At 33.9% G+C, this 15,191-nt stretch overlaps 1 long non-coding RNA gene across 3 annotated transcripts in view; it reads left to right on the top strand.

The window, feature by feature from the left end:
- The first annotated feature begins 318 nt into the window (after positions 1–318).
- LOC112646013 (uncharacterized) overlaps positions 319–15,191 on the top strand; it is a 43,940-nt gene continuing 29,067 nt past the window's right edge. For all 3 annotated transcript variants that reach the window (XR_007408168.1, XR_007408169.1, XR_003127422.2), the window contains exons 1-6: positions 319–421; positions 3,946–4,046; positions 6,696–6,781; positions 11,737–11,892; positions 12,959–13,025; positions 14,410–14,556. This is a non-coding gene — a long non-coding RNA (uncharacterized LOC112646013). The remainder of the gene's footprint in view (positions 422–3,945; positions 4,047–6,695; positions 6,782–11,736; positions 11,893–12,958; positions 13,026–14,409; positions 14,557–15,191) is intronic.

Raw genomic sequence — 15,191 nt, 5'->3', positions numbered from 1 at the left:
ACCTACTGCATGATCAAAAATAAGGCAAATAGCCACAACAACATAATATGGACAGGCAAAATTAGGATAGATCAGTACTTATTGAAGCTAGAGAGACTGTGGCAAATTATTTTTTCCAAACATGGCTACATTCATTTGTACACCCCCTAACATGTTCTTGTAATATAAAGCCTACTTCCTCTCCCCTTAAATATGGGTTAGGCTTTGTAACTTGCTTCTAATAAGTAAACTACAGCAGAAATGGCACTTTATGACTTTTAAGGATAGGTCATAAAAGACTATACAGCTACCACATAGTTATCTTTCTCTTGTGAGGCTCCCCCTTGGATCCTAGCCACCATGCTGTGAAGAAGCCATGTGGTACAAAGAAAGATGTGGGTTTTTTGGTGGCAACTCTGGCTGATAAATAGCTTTCAGAAATGTGAGTAAGTGAGCCTCTAATGAGTCCAACCCTCAGTCTCTGAGCCTCTAATGACAAGTGGAACAAAAATGAGCTGTTTCTCTGGAAGCCTGTTCAAATTGCAGATTCTTAAGCAAAATAAATGTCATTACTTTAAGATATTATATTTTGGCTTTTTTTAAATCTAACAGTACATAATAGGAACACTAAATTTGAGGAAAAAGTTTCAAAACAAGATTAGTCTTGTGTGCTATTCAAATAGTCAAGGCAATATAGTCAGAGGGAAATTATGATTACTTTTACTGACTTTAAGTCATGATCTTCATACATATTTGGGCATAACCGTCTTAAGTCTATAAAACCCCATATAAGTAAACAACATATACACAAGTAACTTGAAATAAAATAGTCACATATCTGATAATTATTAGGTAGCCAGTATTTTAAAATAAACGGGGCTAAATATAGCACAGCCCTAATATCTATAAGTATCTAGAATGGTGTGAAAACTGAACGTTTATTCCTTTGTGTTGACTGGTGGACTGCTTTATTTTAATAACTTGTTTTGAAAGAAGTAACTTATTTAATTGCTTTGTGTCCTTGAAAATGTGGAATATAATGTTTTCTATTCTTCATCATAATTATAGTATTTACTCTAACGTGCAAATCAGCCCTATTGTTGAAGTAATTTCAAACATTTAATGTCTCTCCTATTTTACATCAATCATGTAAACCCTAAAGGTATGATATATATGAGATAATATGACTTTTCTTCTTCAAGTGTTCTTTTTTAAATATTTGTACTAAAAACAATCACCTATTTTAATAAGGAAAGTAAGCTTGATTGTGCCTTTATATAATCATGACTTGAATCCCTTCCATAAAATTGAGAGAAATATCTATGGATGGTATAGGAAGCGAGTCTTAAATAAATGAAGATAAACCTTTTGTTACCCATTTATCCATAGGCTATCACTTTTTTGAACCACTTTTTGGTTCATTTCCCCTTTTTGTAATCTTAATAGGATACAGTTGAACAGCAGGGGCTTTTACTAATCTTATTCTAGCCTACTAAAACAAAAAATAAAGAGACAGAAGTAGTTTGATACTCTGCATACATATTTAAATCTTGCATAAAGTTCTATATCTCAGGGAGGAAGCCTCAGAAGGGCACAGTACAATTCAGTCCAGAGAACCAAACCAAACCAAACCACTTGCCTCTGTGTTCAGTAAGGGTGCATGGCATGGTGCCAGTGGTGGGCTGCCTATGTGCCAGGACATAATATCAAAGCTTGTTTTATTTTTCTTTTCCATCCCAATCCAAGAAGATTCATTTTGTAAAACATTCTGCTTACAAGCGAAAAGTTTTCATTATATTCTATTACATTTCAAGCAGAATGAACAACTTCAGAAGATTTTATTTATATAGTCCTTTAAGTTCCCTGACAAAAATAATTATAACACTAACAGTATCACTGGCTCCAAATTTAGATAAGACCTTCCAGTGAGCTCAAAATAATTTTATTTTCCTCTTGAATATCTTTAGACATTTCTGAAAAATAAGAAAAATTATTATTTTTTTCTTATTTTAAATATGGAAAAATGAAATAAAGAATTAAAATGAACTCTTGGAGGGCACATATAACAGTAAAACACAAAGATTAACTGAGAATGCTGTGTATCATGAAGAGCTGGGCTTGTGAAGAATGAACTGCTCATTTCCCATCCTAGCTTCTTCCCTGTCTCTCCCTCCCTCTTAGCCTCCCTTCCCTCACAGATGTTAAATGAATATGTACTATGTGAATACGTGAGTATGCTATGGGAATATCAAAATTATTTATCTTTGATCTATGCTTTCAAAGTGATGACTAGATTTTCAGAAAAAGGAGACTAATCATATAGCAAGTTAAGAGTTATTCTAAGAGATATGAGTGAGGTGCTGTGACACATATAGGAAAGACTCGCTAATTTGACAAGGGGCTGAAAGAAGAGCAAGAAGCAGAGAATCGGGGAAGAATGAGTGGAAGTCACGAAGAGAAGTTGATCCTCATTATTTGCTAATTTGATATTTGTAAACTGCCTACTCACTAAAATCTATTTGTAATCCCAAAATTAAAAATGATGATTTTTTGTCATTAAAGAACATGTATAGAGTGACAAAAATGTGACATGCCTGGCACCCATGTTCCCAGCCAAGGTCAAACAAGGTGATGCTCTACCTTCTAGTTGCAGCTTTCACATTGTAAACAAGTTTCTTTTTCACAGTCTATTTAGAGCCACAATTTCTACATTTTGTGCTTTTTTTGTTGGTGATTTCACTGTTTAAAATGGCCCCCCAGGCAAATGTTGAAGTGTTTTCTAGTGTACTGAAGTGCAAGAAGGCTTTGATGTGCTTCAGGAGAAAAATATGTATTTTGATTAGTTTCATTCAGGGAAAGTTATAGTCCTGTTTGTTGTAAGTATATTAAATAAAGTATTTAAACAGAAACACAAATAAAACAAGGTTATGTATTGATTAGTTGGTGAAAATGTTGTGACCCAAGGCTCACAGGGAACTAACTTTGCATTTCTCTTCAGAGCAACTGTTCAGTATTTACTAATCCGGTGTTTGCAGAGACATTATAGAATACAACTACTATGAATAACAAGAATCAACTGTGGAATCCTAGGCAATGATTAGAGAAGAGAAGAAAGGCATTCCCAGCAAAGAGAATAACCTCGACAGATCTTTTAAGTATGAGAGAGTGTTTTATATTAAGGAAATTCAGGACACACTTGCTTATTTTCTGTGGAGTTCTCCTTTTCTGTCAGACTGGGGAAGGTGTCTCTCTTACCTGGATCCTGAAGTTCCTCTTTTTCTGGATCGTTTCAAACTGTATTGTCAGTATGTCTAGGAAGCATGCTATGTTTCATCTGATATGACACTCTTATCATGAGGAAAATGAATTAGAGAAGGAATCAACATCTAGGCAAAGACAGCCAACAATAGGCTCAACAGAAGAGAGAGAAATGATATTTCATATTGCATAGTAAGTGACTGACCCAATCAAATCTTAAGCTCTTGGGAAAATTGAATGGAGGATACTTAGAGAGGAAGTGACAAAATAGGGACAAAGTAAGAGAATTGAGGTTAAAAAGCAGAGTCATGATTGTGGGGTGTCAAGGGAGTAGAAAATAAGACATATTGCCCAAAGGATGATAAAAAGCCAATTCCCCCCAATTGCTACTGGATCACTGGATTTCTTCTATATCCATTGTTTCTGGTCCATAAGGCTGAGCTGTGTTTTGCTGAGATAGCTTTATACACACACACACACACACACACATATATATATTTGTATATATACATATATAATTATATAATATATACATATAATACATATAATTATTATATTAATATATGGTTATATTATATATTTGATGTCATAAAAATAAATTTAAATCAATAATCAATTACTTCTCATTCATCTGTATACTGGCTGAGCCAGTCTTTGCTCCAGGCTTTAGGTCAAGTTCAAATTTGTTCCTTTTACTTCTAATTCCAGGTTCCAAGATGAAGATTCACTAGCTTCACTAGCTAGCTTATCATAATCTTCTCAGATGGATGGAAGGAGACCAAGAAATCAAGCTGAAATACATAGCATATGTAATAATCACCATACCTAAAAGTCAAAGGTCCAGCATGTTGTAGGAACAGTATCTGAGAATGTTATATAGTTTATTAGGAGCTAAAACTGTCAACTTAAACTTATGAAATGCCAGCAAACATCATATATAAAAGTTAATTTAATAACAATATAACATTCAAATACCATTTAAAAATTGTCATCAAGGCTTTTAAAAGTCAACAATGTTTTTAAAAGTTTAAACATTTTGTTTTATTTTCCACTGTAAAAGTAAACAAACTGTATCATATGATAGCTAAATACTATCTAAAATAGTAATATGTACATCAGACAATAATAACTAGATGAATAAAGATTCAAAAGGCAATATATTATAGCACGTGAGTCATTAGGCTTTGCTAAAAGCCAAACATGTCTAACACTGTCCCACCTGATGACCTTTTTCCTTGGTATTCCCTCTACCAGGAGTCCTCTACCCAGATATCTGCATGGTTCTTTTCTTATTTCATTCAGGTCTTTGTTCAATGTCATTTTGTTAGAGGGATCTTCTCTAAAAATTTTTTTTTATGTGTTGGCAATTGAACACCAATAAAAAATAAATTTATTTTTTAAAAAAGAACCCTCTAAACCCAACATTAACAGCACAAGAAAGGGAAAAAAAAATGGATCTCTCTAATCACCTTCACTAAAATAGTGTACTTTTAGAGCTTTGCTTTCAGGAAATGTAAGTTGAATAAATGAATTGTACCTTCAAGTGTTAAATATTGATAAATTCACATTGAAAATTAGAAATCAGAAACATTGGAATGAATGTGACAATTTGTATCTCACTTTTTTCTGTGATTTCTACTTATTTCAACATTAGTTCCCTGAGCGAACTATACCTATACTAATTAATTACTCTTTTGACCAGTACTCTTCTTAATGTAAATTATTCTAATAATATTTGAATTAAGACAGATTTGCCCTCAAGGAATGTATTGCCTAAGGATAAAGAATGTATTCTAAAAAAAAAAAAAAAAAGAATGTATTCTAGACATATTTAAATTAGCATATCAACAATTGATATGTGTTATGGGAAAATGATATGGGAAAATGTGTTAGTGTAATGTTTACCACAGTCTATGAATTAAAACCTAAGACTTTTTATTTAATAGCATTTTAAAGATATGTATTATTTTATTGCATTGTGGCTTCAAAAAATCTCTTTTTAAATTTAGTGTTAAGTTATATACATATATACATCATATATTAGACTAAATAGATATATACTATGCATTTTAACATTATTTGATTAGATTATATATAATTTCAGAAATAAGGTAAGGCTAAACATATAAGTCATTCTGCTAGTAAAAGTTAATATTTCCATTTGGCTGAATGGATTGTTAGGCTGAAATTTTGAAGATTACTGATAATTCTGTTTAATTTACTAAATATAATTACACAAAATTATAGTAATTTTTAGTAGTTAGGCCTTTGCACAAAGATTATGAAATTAGAAAAAATATATACTATCAATTGTTCATAAAAATCTATACTTCTGTGTATGTGTGCCTTTATTGCATAAGGCCAAGAGGCTCCCATGCATAATAGTATTAATCAAGAAAATGAAAGGATATGCACTGAGTGTTCAGAGTTACAATTAAGGATGGGTTCTGCCATTTAGAATCCAACTGTTATTGGTAAAGATTTGCATCAATACATACATTCATCTAGAATAAAAAGCTGAGGACACCTGAGTGGCTCAGCGGTTGAGTGTCGGCCTTCGGCCCAGGGCGTGATCCTGGAGTCCCGGGATGGAGTCTCATATCACGTTCCCTGTGAGGAGCCTGCTTCTCCCTCTGCCTATGTCTCTGCCTTCTCTCTGTGTCTCTCATTAATAAATAAATAAAACCTTAAAATAAAGAATAAAAAGTTGTAATTTTCAAGGACAGTACAATATTCAAGGTACAAGAACATCTAAAAGGAAACATAGGCATCATTATCTACAGTCAGGAAAACCATGTCTATTATTTTGCAGAACAGGTAAGTTCTTTGTTTTGTCCCTACACAGATTTTCTGCTTTCACTTTGAAAAAATTAAAATGTCCATTGAGGAAATTTTTTCATGGAACCATATATTTTCACCAGAGTAATAAGCTCTTGTTTCCTGGTAACAAGAAGGTTGCTAGACCTCTAGATGCTGTTTCCCTTTAACACTGATTTTCAGTGGGAAGGGATGCTCTCTTTCTCCAGTTATTTATCAATAATTAATAAGTTCAATGTCCAGAATTCCACTATAGTTGGACCGTTTTAGGCCAGAACCAATCACTATAGTCAATTTGAGGAAATATACCTCAAGTAAGAGCTCTGATTAATATCTGCTCTTGAAGAGCTTCTTGGATAGGCTTTTCTACTACAGTTGGCAAGAATGGGGAACCCAGTCCCAATGGTAATATGACAGAAAACACATATTTTTTTTTCTACAAGGAGCCTTTCACTTTTACATTTATAATACATGCATTTTACATTTATGTACATGTATGCATGAAATGTTCTTAAGACACATATAGAAAGAGAAAAATTATATGGAACAATATATGCATTGCTCAGAACAAAAAAATAAATTTGATATCTTCACAATGGGTTCACAATTTATATGTTCTTTTATAATGTCACTTTTTCTAGGTACTGGATTCCTTTAAGAATCAAGCCAATAAGAAGCTTATTTGGGAAAATATCACCCATTGCCTTAAAAAATAGTAAGCCAAGAGGTAAGAGTTCTAGTTTTATGCTTTTTTTCTTAATTAACATATTTTACTAAAGGAAAACATTGAATTCAGAGTTTATATAGCTAATTTTTTTAAAAAGATTTTATTCATTTATTCATGAGGAAACACAGAGAGAGAGAGGCAGAGACACAGGCAGAGGGAGAAGCAGGCTCCATGCAGGGAGCCTGACGTGGGACTCGATCCCAGGACTTGACTGATCATGCCCTGGGCCGAAGGCAGGCACCAAACCGCTGAGCCACCCAGGGATCCCCCTATATAGCTAAATCTAAGGAAGATGAAATATCTCAGAATAAATTTTTATGCTTTTGTTTGAATGCTTACACTACCTTATTTTTTTGGAACAATGATTTTGTCGCCTGTAAGACCATATATTTTGTTCTACTGAGGAAAAAAAAAATCTACTAATTATAATAGCAAAATGCCCTGACTGTTAAACACATTTTTATTTCAGAGATGTCAAATTATGAAAACAAGAGTTACTTAGAATTAAAGAAATATAATTTCATCATTTTGAGGGGAAGCTATGTGAAAATATTATACAAAGAGATAAATGAACTAACCTATTAATAAAAAACCCCACAAATGACAAATGACTCATATCAAGACTTATCTTAGACAAGAATTATTTGTTTCTAACTAAATTTTTCAGAATACTTATATGTAAGCTTTGAATATGGATAATATACTTCAACAGAAAATCAAGATTTTTCAAATAAAACTGTTATTGTTTTATATGATAATTTAAAAGGATATTTATTCTTCGAATGTTTTAATCTTATTAAATGCTATCTTTGGTAGTGTTGAAAACTAGATGGTAAAGATAATTAAAAATAAATCAGCCAGTCCATATGTTGAACAATGATTAGGGGCATATTTTAACAAGAGTATTACAACATAAAAGAATCAACATTAAATTAACATTCAAAATCTTAACATAGATTTAATGAGTGTGGAAAGGAAGAAAGCAATCCATTCTCCAAATAAACATTATATTGTGGATATTGTAGTTCTTATTTATCTCCCCTCTGGTGTTGAGCAGTCTCCAGGATATGCTCATCAAATCAAACATTAATTTAATTTATTTCAGTGAACTATATTTGCATGAATTTATTTCTTCTATTTATTTTCATTTAAGTAGTGATTGTTTAATAAAAATATTTTGTACAAGTCTGAGTGCCTTTTAACAATCATCATGGAAATAGTCAATTATACCACAAGAAGTACATTATTTTTCAAAAGCTCTTCTAAAGCTAGTTAGCAATAATACAATAAGACTCATGGAGAATTACTTTCATAATTTTGCTACCAGATGAGTGCATCAAAATTAGAACCTTAAGTAATACTCCTAATTACAGCAAAGATACAATAATCCAAATCTCTAATCAAACTGGTAGAACTAGGGAGGAAGAAAGAGCTGGTAGAAAGGAAATGAGATAGCTGCACACTTCCTTTCTCTAAAATATCTCAAATTGATTTCAGAAGACTGAAGAAGGAAATGAGAGCAGTGTTAAAAATATTGGTCCAGATGGTTCTCACTTACTCTCAATTATCCCCTTATGAAATCTTACTTTATTATAGCTATTGATACCAAACATTAGAATTGACTTTGTTAGTACACCATTGTGTTAATAATTTTCTTATCATAAAATAAGAAACATCATTATTGATATAGAAGATTTTCAGTTGCAACTTTGGTAATGTTTTAAAGTTTGACTTGTGCAATCCATTTTTTAACTTGGTTGAAAAAGTATTCATATCTGGGCACCTGAGTGGCTCAGTCTGCTAAGCAACTGACTCTTGATTTCAGCTCAGATCATGATCTCAGGGTCATGAGATCAAGCCCCATGTCTGCTCCATACCCAGTGGGGCATCTGCTTGAGATTTGCTCCCTCTCCTTCTGCCCCTCCTCCCCACTCATGCACACATATGTGCACATGCACTATCTCTCTCTCTCTCTCAAACAAATAAATAAAATCCTTTTAAAAAGATTTATTTATTTGAGGGGAGGGGAGGAGAGAGAATCTGAAGCAGGTTCGGCACTGAGCACAGAGCACAAATTAGGGCTCAGTCTCAGGACCGGGAGATCATGACCTAAGCCAAAAACAGGATTTTCACATTTAAAACTGACTAAGCCATACAGGTGCCTCAATAAATAAATCTTTAAAAAGATATTCGTATCAACATTTTAACTTTCTATGGTCAAGAAATGTTCTATAGTTTTCTTGAGTATGGATATTAAAATAAAAGAACACCAAAATGCAACTAAAACTTACCTTCCTTTTGTAAGTTCCCATCAGTAATGTAAGGACTATATGAGCTAATTACTCTTTCCTGCCTTCATATCATTCTTAATTTAAACTCTGTCTTAAGCATTCAAATGATACATTAGAGAATTCAGATGTGATTTATACATTCAAATATCTAGCATTTTATTTGGAAGGGTTAAATATTTCATGTAAAATAATAAGCAAAAATATATAAGACACAAAATAAAAGACTAAAAAATATGATAGAAAAGTAAGTGAGGCCAAATGACAAATATGCTGGAAGATAAAAGGTTCCCTGAGGAAGTAGCATGTTGACTTGGAACATGCAAGTCAACTTCCAGAATGCACATGATCATTCCTCAGATCTACCACTATAGATCCAAAGAGGTCTTCATGTGATGGTAAGATCTGTTAAGTCATGGAGCACTGAGAGGAAGTATACAGAGAACAATAAATCATTCTGAGTAGGTTTGGCTTAAGGAGGAGCAGAAGAATTCCATCCTGTATGATGCCACAGCTCCTGCAATGGTTACTTCTGTACAAATAGCAGGCTGTGGGCAGAAGGAACTGCACTGGTTTATGGGCACATTGATACATTATTAGCTTACTATGATCTCAAGTCTCTCTCCTTCTATTGATAAGAAAATTGACAAGGACTGTCCCCAGTGAAAAGGTAGAAACCAGAGATGATTTGGGGCCTGCCAACGACTTGGCATGGGCAATAGTCTTGTTGTGGGTAAAATCTATAATATTAATAATAGTTTATCATGGTTATTATGAGTTTGCAAAACAGCTGAGAAGCTCCAACATCTGGTTTTATATATATATAACCTCATCTCATTGAAAGCAAAAGATAAATAATCCTTTCAACTTTCTGTGTTGCCCCATTTTCATTTACTTTTTGGAAATGTCTGATTAGCAAGAAAAAAAATACATGACTTGACTTCTAGTTTAGTCTAGAATACAGTGCAAAGGAAGCAAGAAAAGCAAAATCAAAAGAAAAACAACAAGCAAAGCAAAAGCTTATCATATTTTTTGTCATTAGCCCAAGGAAACATGTCTACTTGTCAATCTAAATCGAGCAGTTGTCTATCTAATGCTGTCAAAATGTAGGTAGATTTCCCATTCCTGCCGGATTCAAACTCAAAAGATTGATAGTTCGCTAGCTTCGTTGTTGTTACTACTTCAGAAATGTGCCTCTTCTACTCATTTTGAAATGGAACTTTTGAGAATGAGGGGCACCTGTGTGGCTCAATGATTGAGCATCTGTCTTCGGCTTAGGACATAATCCCCGGGTCTGGGATTGAGTCCTGCAATTCCCACAGAGAGCCTGCTTCTCCCTCTGCCTATGTCTCTGCCTCTCTCTGTATCTCCCATGAATAAATAAATATTTTTTTTAAAAGAACTTTTGGGAATTTACCATCCTGAAAAAAATTTGAAAGGTAGGAAAAAGCAAAATTGTGTGTTCCTACAAAGAGAAGAGTTCTACCATCAAGGTCTAAGATTGTGTTCTCCCAGCATTAGATTCAGGGTATTGACCTTTGATACTTCAATATCGAGCTATGAATATAGTGGATGTCTAGCAAATATTACCAAGTAGATATTAACCTGCTGGAATTCTAAGGAGATGTGGACAGCTTCAGATATATCTTGATTCCAGGTCATTGATCTTCGTTTCTAGATTCCTTGTTAGTGTTGTTCTCAGGAAAGCTCTCTGCATCATCACCAGCAAGACTAACAGTGGTAGGAAGAACAATTCCTCTATCGTTCTTACAGATCTTTTCTGAAAGTAGTTGTTTGGCAAATGTTCCAGGAATATAGATTGGTCCATTTGGTTTCAAGTGTCCATCAGCAAACCAATAACTAGGGGTGAGGATTAGAGTAATAATTAGCCAGACACAGGCAACTGACTGCATTTTGGTCTGGAATGGTAATGAGGGAAAGCTTCTCAAGTGAACCAGAAATTAATTAACTTTGTATACGTTCCTTTAATGAGGGAAAGAGATTATGGTAAATCTCACCTTTACATATCAAAAGATACAGAGAAAAAAAATTTGGAAACTATGCCAAGTGAGTGTTATAAATTCCTGACCTGCTTAAGAAATGTGATGTTGAGATTGTTTTTCTGCCTCTAAAGAATTTCCAGTCTTTCCTGTCTTGCCTCAGCTTCATCCAACATTGGAATCTGACAGAGCAGAATGCCTGTGACCAATTAGCAAATGACGTGGCACACGGCAAAGGAAATGGAGTGGTGAAAGTGATTGATGGACTACAAGGGGGAGTAAAAGGAAGAAAGTGTCCTAAATAGAAATTCCCCAGACAGTTACAAGAGTTGGTCTTTTGGGAAAACCTCAAGAGATGGTGTAATATTTAAGAAAGCTGGATCTGGAAACAAACTTCTTGAGTTCACATTCCAATTTTGCCACTGATCGTCTCCAGCACTTCAGAAAACTTAACTTCTTTTTGTTTTGGTCTCCTTATCTGCAGATGGGGCCTCTAACTTCATTTGATTGCCATGAGCAGTAATTGTGATAACAGATACAGTACTTTAAGAACAGTTTCTAGCATTGTATTAATCAGAGAATGCTGATTTCTAAACAATTCCAAAATTCCAATGGCCACTAGTAACTTAATAATTAAAGTTTATTTCTCAATTCCACTTCAATGCAGAAGGAGTAAGTGGCTTATAGAAGGTGGCTCGCTACCTCATAGGACTCACTGGCTCATAGTTCTATTGTGTCGCTTTGCCTACCTCAGTGTCATGAAAATCCACAAACAGATGAGGCAAGAGATTGAGGATACATCCATTATCAATCTTTTATAAATGTAAGTCATTATTTTCTCTATTAGAACCAAGGTCTTATGCCAATTCATTTGAGTATGGTGAAGACCCATGACTGTATTTACCAACTATAGACTATACAAGGTCTTAAACTTTTAAATCAACTCTAAAATTAAGGACAATTTTTCACGTTCTCCTGGATTTCTCGATTTGACTATATAACAGTAAAGATCAATGTTTATGAATTGTACCATCCATACCTTCCACTATCAAGGGTCGAATAAAGGAAATATACTTAGCATTTTGTGGTGGATTCCTCCTATCAGAGCTAATAAGGAAAAATATATATGTATACAGACTTCAGAGAGTGTTAAGTGCCAGTACAAAAATATGGAGATCTTGAATAATGGTAGCAAAGTGTGCAGACAGAAGAAATCTCTACCAAAGGGAGTATAGAGGAAGAAAAAGAACCCATGAGGCCTTGATAGTGAGCATCTGTGTATTTATAAGCCACTTAATTAAACTCTGGTATTTGTTGGTGCTAAGGGTTTTTATTGAGAGCACCACTGACTTTGATCAAGTAACCAACAGAAGATGCTTTTCACAATTAGAACTACATTAAAATTACAAAGCTTGAATATTGGTAATTTTAACATCCAAAATGTAGAAAAGAGTTTGTTTGGTGACACTATACTGGTATTTATATGGAAAGCCTGTACTTTAGATTATTAATGATGAGTATGGCTTATATGGCATTTCTCTTCTCCGTGTTATCTGAAGCCATATTTATGGTAAAGATCAATACTGGGTGATCATGTACAATTTCACAGATTTGGCCACATTTTCTAGAGTGTAACCTTAAGAAACCTGGATTGGCAAACATCTACTTATTTTCATCTGGTTCTTCTCTTTGGCTATTGTGATATGGATTTATCTCATCATATGAGACAGAAACTATGTAAGATTAGGACTTAGGCTTCATGTAAAGTGGGCAATATAGGCTGTTTTCCCTAAGTGGCAGTTAACTAAGGTTAAGTTCAAGGTTAAGTTCATTCAAAAAGAATGAAAAAAAAAATATGCAATGGCTTTTGTCATTTATGTTCACTCCAGGACCCAGGCTAAAAATAGGAACCGTCTCTTAAACACTGTCAATCTTGGGAAAAGAAAGAAGACTGTGGTAAGCTATACGTTGGCCTTTAACATTTCTGCATTGAAGTAATATAGGTCATCCCTGCTTACCTTTTCTTAACTGAAGCAAGTCACATGCCCAAGCTTGATATTAAAGGGTGGATATATATAATCCTCCTTTAGAATGATGAAGAAAATGATTTTGAACAATATAATCAGGACATCAGCCAGATGGTGATATTGGAGGCCCCATTCTCATATGCCCCATGGCAACAATAATTTGGCAGCCGTCCACAGATAAAGGTGGCTTGTAGGATCTTTGGGATCCAAGTAGGAGGTTATGAAGTCCTGAACGAGCCTGAGACTGAGGAGGGCGGTTTTAATGGGACTGGGAGAAGTCACGCCTGTTGGTGCCTTGGTTATCATGCTTGCTGACCTCAGCACCTCTGTGGACCCTGAAGAAACCTGTGAGCTAATACGGAAGAGCTATTGCTTTAGTCTGTTTTTAATTGAACCATTCTGTACAATAGAAGAGATCTATTAAGCTCAAGCTTAAATGATTCAAACATCTTTTCTACAAATTAAATTGACCTTTCTTGCTCAGAGATCTCAGTTTTATCTATTACTGGATGAGAGAAGAATCAGTTCACCTTCCAACTTTCTATATTTCTGTAATTTCTAGAATCCTCCTAATTTCCTTTTATCTTAATTTCCTTTTATATTTTCTCACAATTATTTTCGAAGTTCATTTCTTTCTAGTAACACTATGTCAAATGATACCCATGGCAACTTAGAAGCACTCCTTATATCTCGTTTCCCAGTCTCCTTGAGTATAGTTAAAAGCTTATTCAAGAATGTTGCCTGCCTTCCAAATTATCACAAGTGATACTTTTTAAAAAATGTTTTAGCACTGAGTAATATAAATTACTGCTCTTTCTGCCTCTAATAACAATTTCTTCACTGTCCAATATAAAGCCTGAAGCCAAACCTGTGTACATTTAATTTGAGCCACTTTTTGTCCTAATTAGTCCACATATGTAACAGAGTCATAGCTTTTTTTAATACAGAAGCTTCTCCAGACTACATAAAAGCAGTTTTCACATTGTCCTACATAAATCTATAATTCTATAGGTGGCTTGCCTGTTTTTGTTTTTGTTTTTTGTTTTTTTTTCTTCTCAGTCATGTGTCCCACAGAGTTCTTTAACACTGGGTGGTCAAGGACATGGCTTAATATCATCTTAATCCCAAACCAGAATTCCCAAGGAGATTCAGATACTAGTGAATTGTCAGTGACTCTTGGGGGGAAATATTTAAAACTATAAATACAATTTTGAAAAATGTCACTCATTTGATTCTGAAAACTTAAAATTAATTTTGGAATTATTTTAATTTCATTTTTATTCATTTATTTTAATGTTAATTTTTATTTTCAGAGAGGAAGGGAAGGCAGCTACAGAGGGAGAGGGAGAGAGAAAATCTTCAGGAGGCTCCATGCCCAGCACAGGGCTCGATGTCACAGCCCTGAGGTCACGACCTGGGCCAAGATCAAGAGCTGGGTGCTTAATCAACTGAGCCACCAGGTGCTCCTTAATTTCAATTTTATATTGAAGTTTAAAATGAGACTGTAGGAACCATCTACTCTGTTAAATAATTCATACTAAATAAGACAATTGCTTATTGTTTTAGACATTTGCAATTGTAAAGAATGCCCCACATTTTCTTCTTTTGATACTTAGAAAATATTTACCTTATCTATTCTCACTGTGTATAGTAACAGAAAAATATACCAATATTAAAACTTATTTTTCACAATAATCTTAGAGTTAGGTATCATTATTACCATTCTAGTTTGACAGATGAATAAAGTACAGAACATCTTGATGTCTTGCACAAGGATAACAGGAAGAGAATATTTTGTCTTCAGAATTCTGGAAACAAACTCTTAATTAATCCATTACATTGGACTGCTTTTTAAATATATTAATGAATACCTATTATTTTCTCATAATCATCAGAAAATTAGATAAGTGTTACTGCAAGTAACTATTATACATACTCGATAGATATTAAATTTATATCAACTACATAGCCCAACGTTTAACAGTATAATTTAGTTCTTGTTTAGTAAATGTACATTACACAAATGGATGGACCAGTGATTACAATCTGACCCAGCAAATATATTAAACATGTTTAGCATTTTTTCGTTTAACAG

The sequence above is a fragment of the Canis lupus genome, chromosome 34 (genome assembly GCF_003254725.2).
Source record: "Canis lupus dingo isolate Sandy chromosome 34, ASM325472v2, whole genome shotgun sequence".
Taxonomy (NCBI): Eukaryota; Metazoa; Chordata; class Mammalia; order Carnivora; family Canidae; genus Canis; species Canis lupus.
The sequence above is the reverse complement of the archived record's forward strand: the minus strand, read 5'-3'. Positions and strand labels throughout refer to the sequence as shown.